At 39.6% G+C, this 20,601-nt stretch overlaps 1 long non-coding RNA gene across 1 annotated transcript; it reads right to left on the reverse strand.

The window, feature by feature from the left end:
• Positions 1–1,033: 1,033 nt before the first annotated feature.
• Positions 1,034–3,267, reverse strand: LOC110362881 (uncharacterized). The gene is made up of 3 exons (XR_002420564.2): positions 2,414–3,267; positions 1,801–1,877; positions 1,034–1,585 (listed from the first exon to the last, which is right to left on the reverse strand). It is a non-coding gene; the product is annotated as an uncharacterized LOC110362881 (long non-coding RNA).
• Between the last annotated feature and the right edge of the window lie 17,334 nt (positions 3,268–20,601).

Here is a 20,601-nt window from a genome sequence, read left to right on the forward strand (position 1 = left end):
AGGGGGGCAAGTTTGGAGTTATGGCACTTGTCTTCCCAAGTAACCATTATGTGTGGTGAAGCCCAGCTTTCCTGGAGATGGCTGAACACCTGCCTGTCAATGGGAAGTACTGAATTAATTCCTTATCTTGTTTTCTTATGAACACAGCTTTTTCTTTAATTATTAAACTGTCTTTATCTCAACCCATCAATTTTCACACTTTTACCCTCCCACTTCTCTACCCCATCCCACTAAGGAGGCAGTGAGTGACAGGTTGCATCGTGCTTATGTACTGGCTGGGGTTAAACCACAACTGCAGATAGATAAGGTTCATGGTAATGGATCCTGGCCTTCATCACTGTAGTTTGGTTTGGTCTTGCATACATTCTTATAACATTCCCATGATGGTCAGTGTTGCATACCTTTGTTTGAAAGCAGCCATTCTATGACTTAACATATTGTAATGAAAATAACTAATACTCCAGTTATTTATTTTTACACTTTTCACATTAATTTTCTATGGTGACTTTGTTGTTCTTATTATTATTATTCCATCTTCATCTTCAGGAAGAACGCTGGAGATCTAGCAGGAGACAGTACAAGGAGAGGAGAAAACAGAAGCCCCACAAGCAAGTGCAGTCTCCTCATATATCACAACAGATTGAAGAACACCTCCCTGTTTTACAGTGCAAAAAAAAATATTTTCGCCTAGAAAAAACACCCAAAATAAACCAACAAACCAACAACAGACACCAGTGTCTGGTGCTCCTGAACATCACATTCATGATCTAAAGTCTAGGCCCTACCAATAAAAGACATAACTAATATTGGTGGTTTAAAATTCTGTACTAAGTGCATTTATTCATGTCAGCATTGCAACATAACACATTTAACAGATTTGCTTTTAATTCTCCACATCTTAAAATATTGTTAGCTCAGATTTAATACTGAACAAAGCAGCCTCCTGGTGTGTATTAAGGACACCGTGCCTATGTGTCTGCTTATGAAAATACCTCCAAGAGCCTTGAGCTCCTTAAAAATGTATGGACCAGAAAACACTTCTCAGGGGTATGAGGATCCCTGATTAAACACCCTTTATTACTGGAGATTTTCAGTCTGTCACGAGCAAACAAATATGAGTTCCCAGTGGTCAGACTTTATATGAGAAACCAAGTACTGAAATGATATATAAGTGAAGCATATAAGCAGAGTTTATTCAGAAATTAGATTCCAGATGCTAAGGCACCAGATATTCCAGATAACTGTCTTTTAGGGAGACAGGGGCAGAGTTTGCTGCCTCTCTTTTTCTTGTCTCTTTTTTCTTTTCTCATTTTTATCAAGAGGATCAAAATGTCTGAAAAAAATATGGAAGTGTCTTTCAAACCTTGTTTCACTGTTTTTCTTCAATTAATTGCCTGTGCTGAGCGTCAAAGTCCTTATGTGATGTATTAAACTTTTATTTTTGTCCTGAGAGTCTTTTCTGTCACATCCTGATCCGCTTCTTACCCTATTACTTCAGTTTCTTGTCAGTGGTCCATTACAATGTGGCTTTTTCTGTGACATCAAAACCATCTCTGCCCTAGATTTGTTTTACACAGAGCAAGGACTGCAAAAGAGAAAGGATATTTCAGTTCACTGACTGACCTACAAACAAATAAACAATTTCAGTTCAAATTGACCAGAAATGAACAATTTTTCACCCCTGTGGGAATGACTGTTTATCCTTATAATCAGAGAGAAGTCAAGGCAAGTATAAATTTGCTGGATCAGACAAGGGGTTTTAATCTCTGCTTCCAATCAACAAGTTTCATAACCTCTTACCTTTTGTTTTGAAGGAGACCATTTTCCTTCTGTATGTATACACTAAGCCATGAAAATAATTTCTTCAGCCAATAGTTCTGAAAAATTTAACCCAGAATCATAAGTTGCCTAACTTTAGAGATCTACTCAATCCATTCATAAATACATTGATTTAGAAAACTAAAGATACTAAGCTGGTAACTGAACTAAGGCAGAAGAGTTATTATATAAAGTCAATTTCCAAAATGCCACTTGAATTGAACAGCTCTTGATTAACCTAATCACTTCTTTTTTGTTTGTTTGTTTTTAATTAGAAAGCGTGTCATTTTAATTAAAATAAATTTCAGTGGTAGAAAAATGAAAACAGACTAATTATAATAAAATAGAAGTATAAGGTACTTCTATTTACAATCCATGTGGTTAACTTCTAGAGAAGTAAACTGAAGATGTGGCTTAAACCACGATGGCCACTCACTCATTCCCCTTTCCCCACCCATCCAAATAGGGGAGAGAATTGAAAGGGAAGAGAGAAACTTGGATTGAGATAAACACGGTTTAATAAAATAACAGAATACTAATACACTACTAGTAAATGTACATATAAACCAGAAATAGAATACAAAATAAAGGATACTCAATGCAATTCCTCATGAGCTCTGTCCACACCGAGCAGACAGTCCCAAAAAGCAGCACCTGGTCTAGAACAGCCAATCCTGAAAAGAAGGAAAAAAGGCAGAAAGGCCCAGATGCCTCTGCAAAATGGCAAAAGGCTGAACTAAATGTCCTAAACAGAATTCCCCTAGCTCTGACAAAAAGAGCAAAGAAAAACACAAGAGAGAGACTGGTAGTTCCCCACTCTCCTTAAATATGAATTATGACACTAATAGGATGGAATACTCTCATTGATCAGTCTGGATGTCAGTCAAGCTCTGCTCCAGCCATGCCCTCCTTCCTCGATGCCTCACACCTGTGGGCAGAATGCTTAGAATGTCCTTGGCTCTCAGGCCAGAGCAATTAAAAACATTATCTCTGTGCTGGGGTGTTTCTTGTTCTCTAACTAAGTCCAAATAATGACTGTGCTAGTTATGAAAGAGAAAGGCTTCTAACTGCATGAAGAAAATTAACTCATTTTCAGTCAAACCAGCATAAGTGGTATGAGCTATCTAGCTGGATCTATGCAAAATGAATCTCAGCTCTCCCTTGTCTGCATGTCAGGTGAGGCTAATCACCTCCTTGTCTCTTCCTACTTCTGGAGGTCAGGACTTCTGTTGACACTACAAGTCATCCCAGAGCAGCAGGTCAGGCATAAACACAAGAACTGCTGGACATTCAAGAGCTGCTAACTATTCCATTTCACTTTTCATAGAAATGAAACCTGTAAACAGAAATTTCTTTATATGAAAGGGAGCAAAGGAGAAGAAAAACTTATGAACTTCCACTGGAGAATTTTAGGCATCTTCTCTTGCAATCAAACGTTTTTGGCAGCTTTCTCCCTTGACTTACACCACAGAATTCAATCAAAAACAACTATTTTGGAAGCAGTTCTGGAGTGACTACGGGGCAATCTTTCTCAAACCCACCACTCAGCCTTGGAACCCTCCAGCCTGTTATTGCTCCAAACCTTTGCCAATAAGAACAGCTCTGCAGGATAGGAGAAAAACTTGCAGCCTTCTCATCTTGCATACAGAATTCAGTCTTTTTCTCCTTTAGACTGGTAAATGAGAGAGGCGATCTTCAAGTGGAATTGCTCCGAGTTGTGAGTCAGCTCACAACATAAATACAGCTGGAATGTACACAAACAATTCTCCTCATTCCAGTGGTGCAATTTCCCATTATGCTAATTAAACATTCATCTTAAGAAATCCTACTATCTCAAGAGTCGTAAGCTTGTTTTCTTGTTCCTACAAAGAGAGTTGCAGTGAAGATGAGGGTTCCCCTGATGCCATTGAATACATTTGGCCAGGCATTTCCCTGGCTCTACAGACTGATTCCTTTCCAAGATCTCGCTTCATTCATGTGAACAGTCCCTTCTTACTTGTGTGCAGTGGGATTCCCCAGGTGAGTCAAGGTTTGCAGCATTTCCTTTCCAAGATGCTGTGTGGGGAGGGAATAAAGCCAGAAGAGAGAGAAATTGCAACTGGATATGCTGATACATTTTTGCTACTCAGCAGGTAAAAAACAAATACCTGTCTAGCAAGATATTCCTTAATTGCTGTTATTGTACCAAGTGGAGTTCCTCATTCCAAATGGATTTAGAAATGGAGCAGCTTGAATACTGTGTTCAGTTTTGGGCCCCTCACGCCAAGAAAGCCCTTGAGGTGCTGGAGTAAGTTGAGAGAAGGGAACGGAGCTGGGGAAGGGGCTGGAGCACAAGTGTGATGGGAGCGGCTGAGGGACCTGAGGGGTTCAGCCTGGAGAACAGAAGCTGAGGGGAGAACTTCTGATCTCTGAACTGCCTGAAAGGAGCTTGGAGCATGGAGGGGGTTGGTCTCTTCTCCCAGGTAACAAGTAAGAGAACAAGAGGAAATGGCCTCAAGTTGCACCAGGGGAGGTTCAGATTGGATATTAGGGAAAACTTCTTCCCAGAAAGGGTTGTCAGACATTGGAACAGGCTGCCCAGGGCAGTGGTGGAGTCACCATCCCTGGAGGTGTTTCCAAGGCATTTAGACAAGGTTCTTAGGGACATGCTTTAGTGCCAGTGTTAGGTTAACAGTTGAACTCGATGATTTTGAGGGTCTTTTCCAATCAAAATGATTCTATGAGTTGCTCATGATAGCTGCTTCCAGATCTGTTTATCATGGATTGGGCCAACTGTTTTTACTCATTCCTCTCTCTCCTTTCTAACAAAGAGATGTCAGACTCACCCATGCTGTATGAAGGCTGTATGGCCTGTCACATCTTTACAAGATTTACCAGTGCCTGTTTTTTTCCACACTGCCCCTGACAGCAGCAGACATGGGCTTGAGAGTCCTGATGGCCACTACCAAGCTTGATATCTTCCTTGGATTACTTCTGAGGACTGTGATCTCAACTTGGTCTTCATTGGCAGAAGCAGACTCTGCCCCAGCTATATTTTTCATTCTTTGTTTGGGGTAAGGACCTACTCCAGGAAAAGCCAAGCAAAAAATATAGCACTTCCTTTAGGCATCAAAGCAATAGTATTTAAGAACTTGGCAAACACCTCACTGACTGAAGTGGGAGCATTGAGAGATAAATTGTGAGGTGCCACTTCTCCTTTACCAGGGCAATAACAGATCAAACCTCTGCAAATCAGGAACAAAGAAAGACAGATTTTGCAGAGCAATCCATGGCAGGGACTGCAGGAGGGCTTATCCTGCTGTGCATATCAAAGTTTCTCTTGGATGCCTTGTCTCATTGCAGCTTTAAGAAATTACTGAGGAAGGGAGCTGCCTTAATAGCAAGTCGTTGCACTTTTAAAGCCGCATTTGTATCGCTCACACAGCAAGAGTTCTTGTCACATGGAAGCCATCGAATCAAAACACTTACATGGCAAGAGAATAAGGCGAGATAATGAAATGAGAAATTAAGAGCATGAAAAGTAAATGCTGTAGAAAAGCTGACACTTCATAACACTCCAAGTGAACACTTGCCTGTATTTCAAAGTCGACCGATAAGAAATTATTTTCTTTTCTTATATAACAGAAATAGATAAAGGATTCCGTTTGGATAAGAGAAGATTCCACTAGGCTGCAATTTACGTATGAATGCCCAATATTTAAGGAAATTGCTTCTTTCACTTTGTCAACTGACATAAATGTATGCTAAAGAGGGATTCATTAGAAAAAGCCATGCAATCCATGAGCTCAGCTCAAATAAGCCTGATCTTGCCAGGCAGGTGTTTTGCATCCTATCAGATGGCACACTGAGCTGCAGGAGATCTGTCACATGGGCTGTGTTGCACTTCGGTGAAAACAGAACACAAGGATCTCACCTCTCTCTCTTAAAATAAGTTGCCATTTACTGTACAAGAGCTCATTATGGAGACAGTAATCTTAGCTCACAGGCCTGAGGTAGTCCAGAAATTAATGTCTCGGTAGACATTAGTCTTTGTAGACATCTATAGAAGTTCCTCGTGCCCTGGAGGAAAGCTGAGAGCCTTGCAGGACAGAGCTGTGTGTGGCTGGCTGAACAGGTGATTTACTGAAAGGGACAATTGTTTCCCTGGTTGTGACAGCACCAAGGCTTTGTGGACATCTGAGGAGATATCTACAGTAGCACTTACGGCAACTTACACAGGATTTATTCTTAAAAGACAGATCCAAAATCACCTCTCTAGCCTGAGCGGTTATTTGGGAGTGTGAAGGTATACATGTCTTGTTTTGCTTCTTCTCTTGGAAAACTAACTCAGTCCCTCAGTTTCTGATACTTGCCATATCCAGGCATGTTGTCACCTTCGCTGAGCTGAGAAGCCTGGTTTCTCTATCTTACCTAAAACCATTTTAAGTGTTTAGAATTTAATTTAATTAAGCTAGAATGAACTAGGTATGTTCCTGCATCCTTGTAAAGGATCCTTTGAGGTTCCTAGAAGTTACTAGGAAGGTCCAGCTCACTAGGCATCGTGTGCACTGTTTGCCCTGACCTCGACGCTTCCCTTCCCAACCATCGTAAGAGGGGGATTTACATCTTTTTTAGCATGGTATAGTAGTGTTAGGGTATTCACTGAGGAAATGGGAGACTTTGGTACTTGACTTTCTCTCGCTGAAGAATTTAATCCCTACTTTTATTTCCAGGGAATACTGGGTTACAGTATGAACTGATGAAGCTTTCCTGTTGATTAACCTGTATAAGCAGGACCACAATTCCTGTGGACTAATATATTGTGATTCTTTGGAGGGTATTGCATAGCATGTTTCTTTTCTATTATTCTTGGTTCATCCAAGATGTTTTCAAAGAATGATTTGAACATGTCACTGATTAGGTGGCTAACTTCTTAGTTGCATCTACTGGATGATCTTTTTGATGCAATATACTAATTATTGTACTTGGAATGTAATAGAGAGAACCCACAGGACTCATTTTATCTATAACCTAATTTTAGGGTTACACTTAGTAATGTGGGTACTTTATTTAGCTATATTAGTGACAAGATGCGATCTTCATCCATTATTTTTATCCATGGTGGCTTTCCTAAGCCTTGGCGAGGTATAGCTAGGTTAATCCAACATCTGAGATTTCTGTAGTTGCCATGCTACATGGAAGGAGGTTGTGCAACCTGGATGAAAATGTTCAGATAAGCCTATACTACTTTTAAATAACATGTGGCCATGGTGGGCATAATTTCCCTGTTTGTCCATAGAGAACAACTCTTAGTTGACTCCCCAGCTCCAACTAACTTCTTAAAGGCACACATGCTCTGGCGGAAGATAGTTGAAAGCAGTGGTGTTGGATTGTAGTGAGGCATCAAATTGTTCACTGAGAACAATCGCTGAAATCTGTGAAGACAGTGACTCCTTTCAAAGCCTGTAGATTCACCAGCCCACAAGGGGATGGCATAGATATCTTGTACCAGTCTGCGTGTCTTTCTCCAAGTTACGTGGTATCGCTTGACTTACAGTCTCTGGGTGTTAGGAAAACAGTGGGAAACCAGGCACCTCTCTGGTTGGTCAGAAAACTATGGATGCCTTTGGCAGGGGTTCAAGAAGCTTTCATTCATACTTCCAGATAAAGAGGAAAAGAAGACCACTGCAGGAGACTGTGACCTTGGGGAAAATGAGAATATCAGATGAATGTCATGAAAGATTTTCATGCCATATGAGAATGTGTTTAGTTCCATATTAGTGACTCACATGCTACTTCAGATTCCCACCCAGAAAGAGATTAATTCAGGTTCAAGTTCAGCTCAAGTCTATGTGATTCTGAGCGGGTACATTTACTTGATCTTACCAAAGGAGAAGTACCATCTTGGGGCCATTAGAAATGCAAAGGAGTGTTTCCCTTCCTTGCATCCTGCAACAAAGAAGGTTTTCCAACTGTTCACTGAACCGTTTCATGAGAATAAGCTCTTTTGTGACATTATGTTCCAGTGAAAGGTTTTGAAGTGTCAGGAGAAGAGGACAATTCATGGGTCCTTACAAGTGATTTACAGATATTTTTTTCAGGGAAGTTCTTTCCTTCTTCTAGAAGATGTATTATTGCCACAGCTATCAAAGAGACATCCATAACTTGAACTGAGGAGAACATGGATGAGCACTAGTTACTTTTAGGCTTTTTTTGTCATGACCTTGCTGCTAATGAGGTGCCATCCACAATCAGTCTTGACAAAATAAAATCTTTAGCGTATTGGTGTCATCCAGCTTTCCCTGCTCCCTAAACTGCCATTTATCACACTGAATCCTGTCCACTAGATAATCAGTGGACATAGAAGATGTTTTGTCTGGAGTAGCAACATACTTTGAGTAAATGTGTCGTCACTGGGAAAGGAAAAATAAAATTAAAAAATTAACAAACCATGAAAAATTTTATAGGATCACTTCCTAAATCCTACACTGATTTCCCAGTAATTCAAAAAAACTGAGCTCCTGACAACAAAGTTGGATCAGAAACTATTAATCTCATGTAGCTTTATATGCCTGAAAGGACAGGACAGCTCTGAAGTTGGTACCGAGGAGATGATCAGAAACAGAAAGAAAATTAGGTTTTTGGATACCTCTAATATTTGTGTTCCCTTTTAAGAGAATATTTATTCTTAACATAAAATAATAAACAGAGTAATAAATGTTGAGAGTTGTTTATGTTGTCTTTATGGCCCCTGCAAAAATTACAAACACTTTATTTTTAAACAAATTCTTGGAGTGTTTATTGCTGTAGCAGTTTTTGACAAAATATTTACATCCAATTTTTCTAACACCAAACACGGGGCATTTCAAAATGTCCTACTCCTGGCTAAGCAACAGATCTGCCTACAAGATGTGGCTGTCAGTCCAGTTTCCCCCGGAATCCTTGGGAAGGACCTTGGTGAGGAGGTTAAACAAAGAAAGATAATTTCTAGATGGAAAATAAAACATTCTCCCTGCTGCTTCTAGAAATAGCTGAGATTTGCAGGGAAATAAGCATTGATAGAATGACTCCTGAACTTTAAATGTAAATTAAGCATCTGGAGTGCTTTTTATATGGGCAGTTGAAGTACAAACAGAAATTATGCACTTGGAGGGTTTTTATAAAGCCCTTTAATAGTCATTATTATAACATTAAAATAATAATTATAAAGGTAGTGGGCTGGCCAAAGGGCTCAAGAACAATTTTTTGGCTTTCTTATTTGTATCTTTTAAGTTCAGTTCATCCCTCAGTATGTTTTGGCTGAACTTAAGGGCCTTGTGGGTAGAAGCTTGACCAGCGAAGCATTTGATTATGCAGAAATGGCCACCATTTCTGTATCTTGCCACTTGAATTGCAAGAAGTTGGTGTGTGCCCTTGTTAAAGATGGGTCTGAGGCTTCTAAAAGAGGTGGCTGTCTTCCAAACTCAATAGAGTAATTTCAAATATGTGGGTTTGTTTTGTTTTGTTTTGTTTTGTTTTGTTTTGTGTTGCTTTGCTTTTTTTTTTTTTTTTTTTCCTCACTATTCTACCCTTTCTGGGCCTAGCAAAAAAGCAACCAACCAACCAACCAAGCAAAAACCCCACAACAACAAGGAGAGTGATGAATCTGCACAGAGGAAAAGCAGAAGTGATGTAGTCTAATGGTCAAGTGATGGTCAAGGAAGGGCTTCATTACGGAAATGTGATTAGACATCAATCTCCCCCCTTGCTCCCAAACTTAGCAGATGGTTCTGGGGAAACCAATGTGCGTTGTTTCTCCTTCTTCAGCTGTCCACTTTATCTATTTAGATGACAGACTCTCTGAAGCATAGTTTTATTCCCACTTTGTGTTTACAGTGTACCCTCATTGAGAAGAAGTTTCTTTTTAAATTTAAGTGGAACATCTTGTCTTCCAGTTTGAACCCATTACCCCTTGTCCTATCAAGAAGAGCCTGGCCCCATCCTCGTGACACTCACCCTTGATATATCTGTAAACATTAATGAGGTCACCCCTCAGTCTCCTCCAAGCTAAAGAGCCCCAGCTGCCTCAGACTTTCCTCATATGGGAGATGCTCCACTCCTTTAATCATCGTTGTAGCCCTCTGCTGGTCTCTCTCCAGCAATTCCCTGCCCTTCTGGAACTGAGGGGAAGACTAGGGAAAATGCTGCTGCTGAACTGTGCAGGGCCTCTGGTGACAAAGGACATGGAAAAGGTCAGGGTACTCAATGCCTCTGTTCGGCCTACAGATAAGAAGGCTCAGGAAGCCCCTTATCCACATGTATAAATACTTGATGGTGTTGGGCAAGGAAGATGGAATGAGGCTCTTCCCAGTTGTTCACAGAGATAGCACACTACGCAATGGACACAGGAAATTCCATTTAAACACACACACACACAAATATTTTAACTATGAGGATGACTGAACACTGAAACAGGCTGACCAGTGACGTTGTAGAGTTTCACCTTTGGAGATGTTAAAACCTAACTGGCCATAACCCTGAGCAACCTGCTTTGGCTGACCCTGCTCTGAGCAGGCGGTTGGACTAGATGATCTCTGAGGTACCTGCCCAACTCCATGACTCATTGATTGTTTGGTGCTACCTCAGGAGCTCCCTGGAAAAAGCTGAATTCCTGGATAAGGTCCAGGAGTAGCGTTCAAATTCAGTTTCCAGACACAGTAATTTTTATTTTGTCTGCCACAGTGGGTTTTAATCTTGTAGACTCAGCCATATTGGGCCCATAGGCAAAGCTGATACATCATAAACACTTTAGCATGGTTGAATGGCAGCTAATGTGCATCTGAGAGCAACACCTCCACCTCTGGGCTTGCTGTGGCAGATGGGCTCACTGACTTTCTGGTTTTGTTAGCTCAAGGTTTGTACTGTGCAACATAAATATACTTTTTAGTTTCCTGCCTCTAAATCAGTGACAATTTCTCCTTATTTTTCAAGGGATCTGTTAAAATAAATTGAGAGATTTCTTGTAATCTACCTGGATCCCATGTGCTAACCTGCAGGACATATACCTTCCCATGGTTGCTTTGATATAACAGCAAACTCTTCTCAACTCTCTGAATGAATATTCCCTCAAAACATCTATCCTTTGAAGAGAGGAATAAATAAATGAAACTCAGAAACAAAGGGCACAGCTACTTTTCTTCCAGGAACCACAACAATAGAGGCTGCATGGTGCCTTGGTTAGTTAACTCACAGATCCAAGAAGTTTTTCCTTCGTGTTTTCCTCATGCCCTTGCTTTTACAAATTAAGTTTATCATTCATGCTTCCTTGGGGATTTGACCAGCTGCATCCATTGATACCTAAGAGACAAGAATTTCCATCAAAACACCATTTAAAATCTCTCAGCGTATGGAACTCAAGCTGTGGGATTTAAAGTACAAACATATATGGATAAATATATATGTTAGAATAATGTTCATTTGTTGACTGTTTTCTTCTACATTTAGTTTACATGCTGGACTGCCAGGTTAAGTACAATGCCCCTCTCATCTCTCAGTTTCAGCTACTAGTCATCTAAAAGGCAAAACATTCATTTGCCTGTTTCCCCTGAGAATTACACATAAAGAATCCTGACAAATTTGGGCTTTTAAAAATATTTTTTTTCCTAATTATTGTTATTCTATTCTTGCTTGCCTGCTTTGGAAGCTGGAGAAAATGACAAGGTATAAAACCTCTCTTCTACTCTGAAGCTTAATGTTCTTCTTTAGTGGTCTAATATGTTTTGATTTGGTTAAGAGGGAGAAGTGGTTGGAGGCTGAAAATGTGTCTTGCATTTTGCTATATCTCTTTTATTACTGTACAGCATTGCCTGCACGAAAAGTTGTTCTCCAAGCCATCTGAATGCTTGTTTACCATGAGGCAGCAGCTGTCCCCATTGTAAAGAGGAAGCAAGAGAGAGACTACATTAAATTCATTCATTCATAGCAAAAAGGAAACAAACAAAGAAAAGAACCTATAATCCACTGTTCTTGGAAATAAAGAGCCACTGTTCAGAAATACCTGAAAAGTAGGTACATTGCCTTAGAAAGTCAAGTAAAAGCACTACAAAGAAGAGCTGTCTATACATATTACTAATATCACAAAGAATTTAGTAGTAAAGCAAATAGGAATGGATTTTTAAAGGTGGTATTTCTAAAAGCAACCACTTGCAAAACATCCAAATCATGAATAACTGGTATCTCCTGGTGCGAAGATGTACCTCCTGCCACCCCAAAAGCACCAGAAACTTCTAGACCAATAGACCACTCTGGTCATGTACATGCCCCTTGCTTGATAGACAGGGCCCTTGACCAATGAAATATCTTGGCTGAGAGAAGTTTCTAGACCATTACCATAAATGACCACCTCTCAGATTCCACTGAGGGTATAAATGGAGCCCACTGGAGACCACCATTGAGTTGGTTTTCCTTGGAGCATAGAACTGCAGATGACTCTTCTGCTTAGATCTGGGACACCAGGTAAGGAAAGTTGCTCAAGGGTTGAGACACCTTGCCTTCTTGGTGAGTGGGTACCCTTGAGAGTCCTCACTTTGTGTCAGTGGGAAGATGCACATTTTGAATTGTTATTCTAGAGTTTTGGGATCCCTTGAGTTTGAATCAGGTGTGTAATAATTGAACTTCTAACCAGTATCCGTATCATGTTCTTGAAGCACTGAATAATTTTGGATGAACCTAATTCCTAGTTGGTTTTCTGCTTAACAGTTCTGGTTAAAATAAAGTTTGCTTGGAGCTTATCACCTGCCTAAATTTATTTTTGGATGCTTCTGTGACACCTGTTTTGTGTAATGCATTCAGGTGGACTATAGGATAGATGAGAATAGGACTAATATGAATGGTGCTGGATGACGTGACGGGTGGAGGAGCAACTCATCAGGTGGGACAGCATCTCTTCAGCTGTGGGATGAGGCTGCATGGGATGTGCATGTGATCATGGTTATCCCAATGCCTGTTGAGGTTTGCAGAGGTCCCTGTGGCTCAGCTACGCCAGAGCAGGAGACTGAGCTTTCCCTGTTGGTTTGAGAAGCCGCAAGTGAAATCTGTGTGTGTGTTTTGGCAGAAATTGAGTGCTGCCAACAGGATTCTTTAAAATAAACCAAGGGAATATTACTGAAGAGACTTCTCTGGGAAATAAACTTTCAAATTATTTAAAATTTTCCAAAATCTCAATGTCACCATGAGATCCCCAGGCAGGCCCATCCCAGCATACACTATCTATGGCAAATGAAGGCTGGAGAAGTTTTTTCCCGAGTTGATCTATCTGTATATCATGGGACTATCAGGCCTGAACTGTCTTTACCTGTGTTAACCAGGGAACTGGAAATGTGGGATTATGGCACAGCAAAAAAATGAAGATGGGCACAAACCTCATGCCGCCACTTTATACATTCACCTGGTAGTAGGCATGAGGAGGAGAGTTTATTGGCTACGGCACAGTGTTGTGCATGCACAGGTATTTTGCTGCTAGATTTTGAACACCAAGATCTAAATATTTTGTAAACTTGCTGGGTCAGGTCCTCATTAGCCAAGGGGTCACTCAGTTGTTCTTCTTGTGATACAGAAATCCCTTACTAATCTCATTAGTTATTTCAGGAAAATGATCTCCAGTCTGGCAGCTCAAAGACTTCGGGGTCCATCAGGGTTCCTCTGGCTCCAGTTCATTTTAATGCACCTGTAATGCACCTGTCACCCCTTTCTTCTGTTTCAGAGGAAAACTGGGAGCTTCTGAACACCCTGAGAGCCTGACATGGGGTGGAACGGGAAGATTTTCCATTTCCAGAGACTGACTGAACAAACTCAACAGAGCATCTCACTCGCCTCTGCTGAACTGTCTTGAATCACGCTCAGACCTTGAACTCACTGAGGAGGGTCTGTGTTTCTGGCAGTGAAATTTCACCACCTTCACCAAAAATTCAGGGGAGAAGAGGGATCGAATGAGTCAGAGTCATATGATTAGTGATGCAGCTGCTATGATAGGGAAAACACAATCAAAGCAATGGGCACTCCTGAAAAACTTCTTCGTTCAGCCAAATGCTAGGGCTGGATCAAATACTGTGAAAAGGAACTATATAAAAATGAATATTTACCAGTTTCCACTCGCTTGATTACCCAGGAGAAGTTATTTTTGACATTTCTCTCAGTGTTAGCATCTTGTAGATTCAGAGCAAATAAATTGGCTAGACAGGAAAGCAAATTATTACAGTGATTCAATCATGTTGGATGAATCATTTTAGACACTGAAGGGGTCATGGAACAGGCTAGAAGGTTAGATGACTTTTCAAGGTTATTTCCAGCTTGATTTTCTGTTTTTCTATGATTTGTAGCATTGGTCAAGTTCATTATTAGCATTTGAATTTCTCACTTGGGTCACCTTATGGACTTGGCCATATTATTCTCTTTCAGTATTGCCAGCAAGTCCTGACTAATTGGAGAAGTCTGGAAGGCTTCATATGATTTTTTGAATTAACACTTCTTTTCTTCTGCTTTGACCAGCAGGAGGCAGCTTGTCCTAAGTCTTTCTCAAATATGATTTAGTCTTGTCTCCCGTTATTGAAATTTCCTTACTAATTCAATCTTCCAGGATGTTTTTTCTCATTCCTTCCCATACTGCACTACACCATTATCAGTCCATATGAACCAGTTTAACCTAGGAAGCTGTAAGAAGCTGCAAGGAGAGAGAGAGGGAGGTCTGATGGGTAAAGTGCTAGGAGTAGGTGTTTCACAACTGAAGCTTTGCATATAACCTTCAACAAGTTACCAGATCTCCTTGCTAACGTATTACTTCCCTCTCCCACAAAACTTACCACCCTGCCACATGGAGATGTTGGAATAGATTCAGCTTTTTGAGCAAGGAGAGGTGTAATTATTAACTGAAAAAAAGAATCTTGAAATTATTTAGTTCTTTAATTGAAGGTTTATTGTTTATCTCTGTTTATATCTCAGTATTTTATGTCCTTTATATTTTTTTTTCTTATCATCTCTCTGTGTTTATCATCTGGATGTCACACTCTGCTCTGAACTGGTAAGTGAAAAGGCTGCATTTGATGGTCCTATCCAGATGTGTGTGTTTGTCTGCAGCTGGTGAAGATTTTTCAGGCAAATTATTTCCTCTCATTCATGCCTTTTTATATTGAGCTCGCATATCAGTTTCCAGCTCTCAGTCTTTAGGAAAAGTGGCACCTATTTGAATTTCTGATGGCTGTCAGCTTCAGGTAGACAACAAGAAGATGAACATCAGGAAGCCAGTGAGAGGATCATTTAAGGATATTGAAAACGAGAGACGTGTGAGTGTCAGGAAGTAATTTGTTTTCTCAAGGCATAATAAACCCACAGGATAACTTTCATCTCCAGTGATCACAGCAAGGTGGTAGTGATATTTAAGAAAACCCAAGCAGATTTCAGTGTAGCAGAATATTGCTGGAAGTGCTAAATAAAAAGAGATACTTGGCATTACTGTCCAGGCCAGATAACAGGCCAAATCTTCACTGAGCTGCAAAGGCAGCAGGAGCTTTGGCAAGTGCAAGTGGAGTTAAAACTGAATATTTATTCACTATATCTTTCTGTTTTGTGAAAGGCATTGCTGAGCTCTTAAAAGAGGCCTGTGTACACTGCAAAGACCTCTATGCACATTTCCAGTGTTTCTATTAAGAAATTTCATGGAAAATATCAATTCATCAGCTCTGCAGTGTTTCTTCTGAATCTTGTTAGGCTTGATGAACTTTGCTGAATTCAAGACAGGGTTTCCATGGAAACTTTGCTGTTTTTTTCATCACTGTGCTGCTGAGGTACACAGCTCTGAAGCAATTCAGCTATGGGAATTAACCAAGGACTAAGAATTATTATTTTTTTTTCCCATAAAATCATAGAATTTTCCTAGATCATAGAATCATAGAGTGGTTTGGGTTGGAAGGAACTTTCAAAGGTCATCTAATCCAATCCTCCTTCCACAACTTCTAACTGTCTTTGAGGGTTGTTCAAAACCTCATCCAGTCTGACCTTGGAACACTTCCAGGGACTGGGCATCCACAACTTCTCTAAGCAACCCATTCCAGGGTCTTACCACCCTCATTGTAAAAAATTTCTTCCTTTTGTCCAGTCTAAACCTACCCTCTTTCAATTTAAAACTGTTGCTCCTTGTCCTGTCACTACAGGACAAATAGTAAATAGTATTTTTCTGTCAAAAAGTCTTTTCCTTCAGGGCCTCCAGCTCATGGAGGTATCCTCTATCACAGCTCCTCTTGAGATGGAGAAGAAGACTTCTTTGGGGACATTGAGCTATTGCTTTTCAAATAATTGAGATGGTATTTTACTGAGTTGCTATAGAGCTTGGGTAACACATGTGGAATGAAAACAATTAAAGTGAAAAATAAATTCTCTCAGGTCACCTTTGAATCCGTAAGCTTTACTGAGGTAACTAAAATCTCATTTAGGGCATTCAATATTTTTGATTATATTTTACTCTTATCCAGGTTTCCAGAAGTCTGATTTTTCCCAACAGTGTTTGTCCAGGTGGCTTTTAGCAGTACTGAGGTTTTGACAGACTCTGAAAAAAAAAGTCAAGATTCTAAAAGAGAGATGCTGAAAAAAAAAAAAAGTGATTATGGATCAACTACATCTATCAACAAATATTTATTCTATCTACTTTTTACTTACTCTTCTACCGAGGGATCACTTCACGGGATGAAACAAGGATTAGAGGAAATGCGCAAATCAAAGAGAAAATATTGTTATGATGGGGCTAGTGAGTGTTTACAGAGCATTTTTTGATATAGTAGTCACATGCAAATTATGAAGTCCTTGATGTCAGACCACCAGGCCTGAGGGAACACCCATAATGGTCTGATAATGATACCAAGTCTGTATCTGTGTGAAATTAACTGGAGAACAGTGGACAAAGTTGTCTCTGAGCCTGTATACATCGAGCATCATCTTTGCTGGGAATTTCAGCTGAAAGCATAACCTGTAAGGAAAATTATTACAATGCATGAGTAAAAGCTGGCTGAGTCTTGGGGTCTGCACAGAGAAAAAGGGAAGTTTTCCAGTAGAAATTTATTTTAGTTGCATCAGGAAACTTTCTCTTCACATTAAATTCTTCATTCCATCTCTGCATCTTTCATTTGGCCAAAAACTTTTAAGGAGCTTTGCTTTCAAGTCTAACAAAGCAGAAAACAAAAGTTGCAGGGCCAGAGCACATCTGAGAAATGAAGATGATGATTTTGATATCTAAGATAACATTTAGACTAAGGTGACTAATTTGAGACAATGTAAATCGGTGAAGATTGCCCCAAATCTTTCTACCCTGAAGTTTCCTCATCTTCACTGTGATAAAGAACTGAGAACATATTTTGCCCGTTGGCTAGTAATATGCTTTGAAATCTGTTAGATTATAAAATTAACATCTAAGTATATTTAATATAAATTTATTTTGCCTTTTCAGCTTCTAGGGATTTCATAGTTTTAATAGGAACTCTAAGTGTCTGCTTTGGATCTCTTTGAATTAGATATATATACAAAAACTGTGAGGATGAGATCAGTTTGAGCTCTTTGGTTCATCCAGTCTAGCCTGGGTACCTAGCTAAAGAACAAGTTCATCCAAGGATTGCTCAGGAATCAGTGAAAGTAAATATTACCAGCGGACAATACAGTCCATCTGCTACATTAATCACAGACAGAGCATAACCTGACCCTGCCTCTGTCAGGTAGGATAAATTCAGGATATACTTTGAAGGAGGAACAGCGTTTAATGATGTGTTATTCCATGGGAAAAAGGTGATCCCACCCAAAACAGGGAACTCACACCATTGCATTTGCCATGTCATTCATATGTTGCATTGGAAACTGAATGGCAACATCCTCATTCTTACTTGCAAATTTAAAAACAAAATTCAGTCCATGATGCTTTCTTGAGCCAAACATTTTGTCTTTGAATAGAAACACCAGTGACTGGCAAGGACGTGAATGATAATTCTCTTGCTGTTTATTATAACTGAGTGTTGGAAGTTTCACAGTATCACAGTATGTTTGGGATTGGAAGGGACCTCAAAAGATCATCTAGTCCAATCCCTCTGCTGGAGCAGGAACGCCTAGGTGAGGTCGCACAGGAACATGTCCAGACGGGTTTTGAATGTCTCCAGAGAAGGAGACTCCACAACCTCCCTGGGCAGCCTGGTCCAGTGCTCTGTCACCCTTACTGAGAAGAAGTTTTTTCTCAAATTTAAGCGGAACCTCTTGTGTTCCAGCTTGGTCCCATTACCCCTTTTCCTGTCATTGTTTGCCACTATTTTTGCCATTGTTTTCCTCTATGTCTTCCGAGCACAGAAGGGGACACACTTTCTAATTTAAAAAGCTATGCCGTGCTCACTTAGTTCATTTGAGATACTACTCTTGGTATGGTGTTGGAGCACTGCTGGAGCAAGTAATATTTCTGAAAAAAAGAATTCACTTTTCCACCAGAGCTGCCATATGTTATCTCTTAATCCAATTCATTGTTGAGACCCAAGACCAGTTGATCTGGCAAGTTGATGTGCTGTTGTGTGTGACGTGGAGGGGAAGTAAAAAGTGGGGTCAAGAATAATTTCAGTGAGTTCCAAGGCTGAATGCTTTGGGCTGTGAAGCCATGGTTCAAACTGTAGACAAAAGCTGTGTTATTACCAGCTTGGGAAAAGTGGCATAATCAAGTCAACATAGTCAGAGCTCTTTTGGCCTAAAATGATTGTTACAATGCATTTAAGACATTTAACAATGTCAATAAAAGGCAACTGTGCAGAGTACACTGCATCTCTGCAGAGGCTTATATCAGCTTACACTGTTGCTCACCGGCTGGTCATACCTACACAGTGGTCACAATTTGTCTTTTTTGACCCATTTTGAACCACAGGTAACTATAATTTCAGATCTGATGTGCATCTTGAATATATTATAATTTTGGAAGGTATATACTGAAGGTAGAAAGATGTAGCTGTAATGCAAGAAAACACGATTATTATTTTTCTTTCTCATATATATATCTAAAACATCACAGTCCTAATATAATTAGTTGGTGCAAGTAGTACAGGTACATTAGACTTTGTGACTCTGAAGATTTCCATCCTTTGACAAACTGTCCAAAAAGTAACATTAAAAAGAAAAGGACTAAAATCTGTCAGCTGACTCACATGCCAGAGACTTTCTCCCAAGAGGTTAAAGCTGGCTACAGGGCCGAAAGCCAGCTGAAGGCTGAGCATCACTTTAAATCCCTCCAGAAAATGACATTTCACTGATGAGTAAGTCTCAGAGTAGGCTGTTACACAGTGGGGATTTTCACAAATGTGGAGGTTTTATTCTTTTGTGCTTTCTCAGTGACCTTTGACTAAATGTGTCTTTTCTGGAGCAATCAAGAAACATTAGGAATATAACAGGAAAGATAAAAAACACCTTGCAAACATTTGTTTTTATTGCAAGGTGTCTCATTCTCTGCCATTGTGGGGAAATGAAGCCTGGGAGGGACAGGAGTAGAAACAGCACTTTATTGAATTGGCTCTTTCCATTCCCATTTCATAACAGTGAAATATAAAACGTGAATTTTAACACCTAGACAATGCATCGTGGCATAAATACACAGCTTTAAAAATTAATAAAAAGCCATATCAATTATAAAAGTGATTTTCCAAGCACAATAAATTTTGCCATCTGTCACTTTTATGCATGCATATCCACTCTCTCTGTCATTGACTTTTATGATTTCTGTATCCTAAATACTCTCATGAACCTACAATAGACTTTACAGGATTTGACAGCCAGCATGTTTTGCAAATTTTTTCTTTTTTGTTTGTTAGTTCTTTTTTTGTTGTTGTTGTTTAGGGAAATAATTCAACTCTTTGTTTTATTGTGCTTTCATTTACAGACACTTGCAACCAGTCACCTTGGGTACTTGTCTGTTTCATTATTTATCATCAAATGTGTGGAAATCCTTAATGCAAGAAACAGAGTACCATTTGCTCGCACAAAATAAGAGAAAATATCTTTATCTTTTTCAGGGAGTACAGTAAATTTGAATCTAGATTGAAACCCTGCGTGATAAAATTCACTTTAATATAACCCAAGTGCTCTGTAATATTCTTCAATCTCAGTACAATGTAAGCCTAAATGGTTTAGAGCTCAAATTTTTGCAAACATCTGACATTCTTTCTTGCATTTATTTTAGTTTTGCAAGAAGAGGAATTGGAGGTGTTAATACTGGAGAGCTATTCTTCCTCCCCATTAAAGGAACTAAGGGCTATGGATGCTGGAAACTGTTCTCTCAGAAGGACAGACTGTTGATAGATACTATGTTGGACTTTACTAAATAAATTTTGTATTTTTTAACAGAATAACTTAAAATAGAAACAGATAAACTTACAAAAAGTATTTCCCCCTGTGGTCAAACACAGTAACCTAGAAATACAATACAGAGACCTCTACAGATGTCACATACATGGATATTCCCGCGCTCTCAGATATGTTTAATATTATTGAAACTAGACAGGCCTGAGTTCTGACTTTCTGAGAAAATAATTTAGAAGCAGCAGCCTTTCTGCTGCCTGTTATTCATTTGGCTGATGTCTCAATGTCATTGGACCCTATTATCTCAAAGGGTAAAAGTCCATCTTCAGCAGATGTGCAGCAAGTCCTGTTTGATGAAAATCTTGTATAAAATGCAGAAAACTAGTAGAGAGGTGTTAGTAACTGACAAGTTTATTGGTGTCCTGAACCTCAAAAGTCTGAAACCATCCTGAAATAGTTTCATAACCACTG

This window comes from Columba livia, chromosome 2 (genome assembly GCF_036013475.1).
Source record: "Columba livia isolate bColLiv1 breed racing homer chromosome 2, bColLiv1.pat.W.v2, whole genome shotgun sequence".
In the NCBI taxonomy this organism is placed as follows: Eukaryota; Metazoa; Chordata; class Aves; order Columbiformes; family Columbidae; genus Columba; species Columba livia.